This window comes from Tupaia chinensis, unplaced genomic scaffold (assembly GCF_000334495.1).
Source record: "Tupaia chinensis unplaced genomic scaffold, TupChi_1.0 Scaffold138322_1, whole genome shotgun sequence".
Lineage (NCBI taxonomy): Eukaryota > Metazoa > Chordata > Mammalia > Scandentia > Tupaiidae > Tupaia > Tupaia belangeri.
In genome coordinates, this window is record NW_006198219.1 from 2,380,006 (window position 1) to 2,385,622 (window position 5,617).

General features: G+C 41.9%; 2 pseudogenes; both read left to right on the forward strand.

The window, feature by feature from the left end:
- Positions 1–394: 394 nt before the first annotated feature.
- On the forward strand, positions 395–2,053 carry LOC102473905 (ATP synthase subunit alpha, mitochondrial-like; annotated as a pseudogene).
- A 176-nt stretch (positions 2,054–2,229) lies between these two features.
- On the forward strand, positions 2,230–3,727 carry LOC102474324 (ATP synthase subunit alpha, mitochondrial pseudogene; annotated as a pseudogene).
- Positions 3,728–5,617: the final 1,890 nt, after the last annotated feature.

Here is a 5,617-nt window from a genome sequence, read left to right on the forward strand (position 1 = left end):
GGACACCTTTAAGATACTTTGAACTTTTTGGAGAAATGTTTTCTGAATGACATTTTCTTGGTACCCATATCTTTCAATGATACATAAAAGGGATTAGAAAACTTAATTTGTAAAATGTATTAAATTATTTCTGATTATTGCCTATATGATTAATAACTTCACTTTTTAGGTATGAGTGGCACTTTAGTCTCAGTAAACTCTCCCTAGCAGTCATGATACCTCATATGGCTTCAATGGAGACTGATTCTGGGTGGTCATACTAGGGTCTTCAAAAAGCTCATGGGAAATTCATATTATGAAAAAGCTATGGATAGAATCAGTCCGGAGGCTACGGCTGGCGACCAGCTGCCCGAGGAGGAGGTAAAAACAAGCTGCCAGAGGAGAAGCTAAAAAGATGTTATCTGTGCGTGATACTGAGGCCGTGGCCCGCGCCCTCCCTCGGTGGGCTGGACTGGTCTCCAAAAATGCTTTAGGATCATCTTTCATTGCCACAAGGAATCTTCATGTCTCTACTCCTCATCTTCAAAAGACTGGCACTACTGAGATGTCTTCTAATCTTGAAGAGAAAATTCTTGGAGCTGATACCTCTGTTGACCTTGAAGAGACTGGGCGTGTCCTAAGTATTGGTGATGGTATTACCCAAGTGCATGGACTCAGGAATGTTCAGGCAGAAGAAATGGTAGTTTTCTTCAGGCTTAAAGGATATATCTCTGAACTTGGGACCTGAAAATGTTGGCGTTGTCATGTTTGGAAATGATAAACTAATTAAGGAAGGAGATATCATGAAGAGGACAGGAGCCATTGGTGAGGAGCTGTGGGGTCATGTAGTAGACATTCCAGTTGTTGAAGAGCTGTTGGGTCATGTAGTAGATGCCCTTAGTAATGCCACTGATGGAAAGGATCCAATTGGTTCCAAGACCCACAGGCGAGTTGGCCTAAAAGCCCCTGGATTACTCGAATCTCTGTGCGAGAACCAATGCAGATTGGCATTAAAGCTGTGGATAGATTGGTACCAATTGGTCATGGCCAGCATGAGCTGATTATTGATGACAGACAAACTGGGAAAACCTCAATTGCTATTGACATGATCATTAACCAGAAACATTTCAATGATGGAACTGATGAAAAGAAAAAGGTGTACTGTATTTATGTTGCTATTGGTCAAAAGAGATCCACTGTTGCACAGTTGGTGAAGAGACAAATACAGATGCCATGAAATACACCACTGTGGTGTCAGCTACAGCTTCTGATGCTGCCCCACTTCAGTACCTGGCAATCACACTTTGATCATCTATGATGACTTATCCAAACAGACTGTTGCTTATCATCAGATGTCTCTTTTGCTCCGCTGACCTCCTGATCAAAAGGCTTATCCTGGCGATGTGTGCTACTTACACTCTCGGCTGCTGGAAAGAGCAACCAAAATGAAAGATTCTTTTGGTGGTGGCTCCTTGACTGCTTTACCAGTCATTGAGACACAGGCTGGTGATGTGTCTGCATACATTCCCATGAATGTCATTCCCATCACTGATGGACAGATCTTCTTGAAAACAGAATTGTTCTATAAAGGTATCGGCCTGCCATTAATGTTGATTTGTCTGTGTCCCGTGCCAGATCTGCTGCCTAACCCCGGGCCATGAAGCAGGTGTCAGGTACCATGAAGCTCGAATTGGCTCAGTATTGGAAGGTTGCTGCTTTTGTCCAGTTCGGTTCTGATCTTGATGCTGCCACTCAACAGCTCTTGAGTCGTGGTGTACGTCTGACTGAGTTGCTGAAGCAAGGACAGTGTTTTCCCATGGCCATTGGAGAACGAGTGGCTGTTATCTATGCTGGTGTAAGAGGGTATCTTGATAAACTGGAGCCCAGCAAAATCACAAAATTTGAGAATGCTTTCTTGTCTCATGCCATCAGCCAGCACCAAGCCCTGTTGGGCAATATCAGGGTTGATGGAAAGATCTCAAAAGAGTCAGATGCAAAACTGAAAGAGATTGTAACAAACTTCCTGGCTGGATTTGAAGCTTAAATTCATGGATTTACATCAAATACTTGTTTGGTTTTGTCATTGTTTCTTCTAGTAAATCAGCTCAATTTGTAAAAGGATTACTCTCATATTCCTGATGTACAGAAATCTTACATTAAAAATAAAAGTTCCATATTGTGTGGAATGCTTTAGGATCATCTTTCATTGCCACAAGGAATCTTCATGTCTCTACTCCTCATCTTCAAAAGACTGGCACTACTGAGATGTCTTCTAATCTTGAAGAGAAAATTCTTGGAGCTGATACCTCTGTTGACCTTGAAGAGACTGGGCGTGTCCTAAGTATTGGTGATGGTATTACCCAAGTGCATGGACTCAGGAATGTTCAGGCAGAAGAAATGGTAGTTTTCTTCAGGCTTAAAGGATATATCTCTGAACTTGGGACCTGAAAATGTTGGCGTTGTCATGTTTGGAAATGATAAACTAATTAAGGAAGGAGATATCATGAAGAGGACAGGAGCCATTGGTGAGGAGCTGTGGGGTCATGTAGTAGACATTCCAGTTGTTGAAGAGCTGTTGGGTCATGTAGTAGATGCCCTTAGTAATGCCACTGATGGAAAGGATCCAATTGGTTCCAAGACCCACAGGCGAGTTGGCCTAAAAGCCCCTGGATTACTCGAATCTTTGTGCGAGAACCAATGCAGATTGGCATTAAAGCTGTGGATAGATTGGTACCAATTGGTCATGGCCAGCATGAGCTGATTATTGATGACAGACAAACTGGGAAAACCTCAATTGCTATTGACATGATCATTAACCAGAAACATTTCAATGATGGAACTGATGAAAAGAAAAAGGTGTACTGTATTTATGTTGCTATTGGTCAAAAGAGATCCACTGTTGCACAGTTGGTGAAGAGACAAATACAGATGCCATGAAATACACCACTGTGGTGTCAGCTACAGCTTCTGATGCTGCCCCACTTCAGTACCTGGCAATCACACTTTGATCATCTATGATGACTTATCCAAACAGACTGTTGCTTATCATCAGATGTCTCTTTTGCTCCGCTGACCTCCTGATCAAAAGGCTTATCCTGGCGATGTGTGCTACTTACACTCTCGGCTGCTGGAAAGAGCAACCAAAATGAAAGATTCTTTTGGTGGTGGCTCCTTGACTGCTTTACCAGTCATTGAGACACAGGCTGGTGATGTGTCTGCATACATTCCCATGAATGTCATTCCCATCACTGATGGACAGATCTTCTTGAAAACAGAATTGTTCTATAAAGGTATCGGCCTGCCATTAATGTTGATTTGTCTGTGTCCCGTGCCAGATCTGCTGCCTAACCCCGGGCCATGAAGCAGGTGTCAGGTACCATGAAGCTCGAATTGGCTCAGTATTGGAAGGTTGCTGCTTTTGTCCAGTTCGGTTCTGATCTTGATGCTGCCACTCAACAGCTCTTGAGTCGTGGTGTACGTCTGACTGAGTTGCTGAAGCAAGGACAGTGTTTTCCCATGGCCATTGGAGAACGAGTGGCTGTTATCTATGCTGGTGTAAGAGGGTATCTTGATAAACTGGAGCCCAGCAAAATCACAAAATTTGAGAATGCTTTCTTGTCTCATGCCATCAGCCAGCACCAAGCCCTGTTGGGCAATATCAGGGTTGATGGAAAGATCTCAAAAGAGTCAGATGCAAAACTGAAAGAGATTGTAACAAACTTCCTGGCTGGATTTGAAGCTTAAATTCATGGATTTACATCAAATACTTGTTTGGTTTTGTCATTGTTTCTTCTAGTAAATCAGCTCAATTTGTAAAAGGATTACTCTCATATTCCTGATGTACAGAAATCTTACATTAAAAATAAAAGTTCCATATTGTGTGGTGCTTAAAAAAAAGCTACGCATAGATTTCAAAATTGTTTTGCATCAAAATAAACTTATATTTTAATTATTTTTCCACAAGCATTTTTGAAGTTTGTTTATAGTACTTTTGGGGGAGAACAAGAGCATATAATCTGAGTCCATCCCCCAACCCCCACTAACTGACAGCTACATAACTTTATAAAGAATGTTTTGATTTGTTTTGTTTTAATTGCCAAAGAGTGTGTGCACTAACCAGAGAGGCAGGGGGGCAGGGGGGGGGGGGGGTGGGGAAGATAAAGCAGCCCCTTTCCACCCTCTTACAGAGGGGTTGGGGGCTCCCTAATTCATGTCTTTTGATATTGTATTGAAAAGTATGGAACACACAAAGAATGGGATTCTACCAGATAATAATAGTGTGGAACAATATATGTGGACATGGAAAGAAACTCAAGCTACATTGAGATAAAAAAAAAAAAAAGGCAAGGTATAAGAAAGATGTAAAATAAACTCATATTTGCAAAAGGAAAAGAAATCTGTATGTGTACGTTTTATTACTCAGAGCCTGTGTGAGAAAGAGACATGTACCCAGATGGAGTTGATGACGAGACTGTTGACAAAAGTCATGTGGGCAGGGTCAAGGAAAACCAGTAAGACTTGGTGAAGCACTTTAAGGCTAGCTGAAGGGAGTTGACCCCTGACCACTGTTACAGAAGAAAGCTCTCAGTAACCCTAGCCTGAAGGATGAAAGAAGGGAATTGTTAATTTACCAGGATTCAAAGTGCCTGGAAAGTTGGGGCCTCCACTAGAGGACTGGAAATTGCTATTTCTGCACCCAAGAAGGAAGGAGCAGGGGGAATAAACGCCCCGGCTTCCCCCCCCCCATTTGATCTCTGGTGCTTTTCTCCCTCTCCATGCCTCCATTGCCCAAGTACTACTGAAAGAAGTGAGAGAGCTAAGGTGTTGTTAAAATGCCTGTAAGACCCACCTACTGGGCACAGAGCAGAGTAGGAAGAACAGAAAGGAAGAGCGAATGCTGTAAAGACTCACAAGAAACTAGTTTCTGATATAAAGGGCACTTAAAATTTTTTTTTAAGAAAAAGTCTTTTTTTTTCCATAGTTTTTTTTTTTTTTTTCATTACTAGAAAGTACATGTATTCACTAGAGAGAGAAAGAGAAACACACCCTAATGGGATATAGTCACCCTACAATTCCCTATCTTCCATCTCTCCATTCTGTCAGGATTTTGAGCATACATGCACATGTACCCACAGTGTTTTTCAAGCCTCCAGGCCTGGAATTTGATCTGACTCTTTTAACCATTAAGCCACAGGACTGGCACTATGCTGTATTTTATTTAAGTTTATTTATTTTATTCATGATAGAGTGACAGAGGGCATCTGCACACACAAGAGAGTCAGAGGGAGAAAGAGAGAGAGCAGCCTTGACAGCTTTATCATGCAGAATACCCTGTTCCTAGCCCTCTAGCTTGTCAGGATCTTGGGCACTCCCATGCCAGCATGTTTCAGGTCCACTAAGCCTGGGGATTGGGTTGCTGTCCACGTGTCCTCCAGCACTGTATCAGTATGTTACTGATTGTGCCACCAAGAGGGCCATACACTTTATTATTTAGAACAGCTTCAGATTTATAGAAAACTTGAGAAGATAGTATAGAGAACTCCCATATAACCCATACATAGTTTCCCATAATGTCAAAATCCTTTTTTTTTTTCTTTTTTTAAAGAGAGGGTTTTTTTTTGCTATACGGTGCATACAC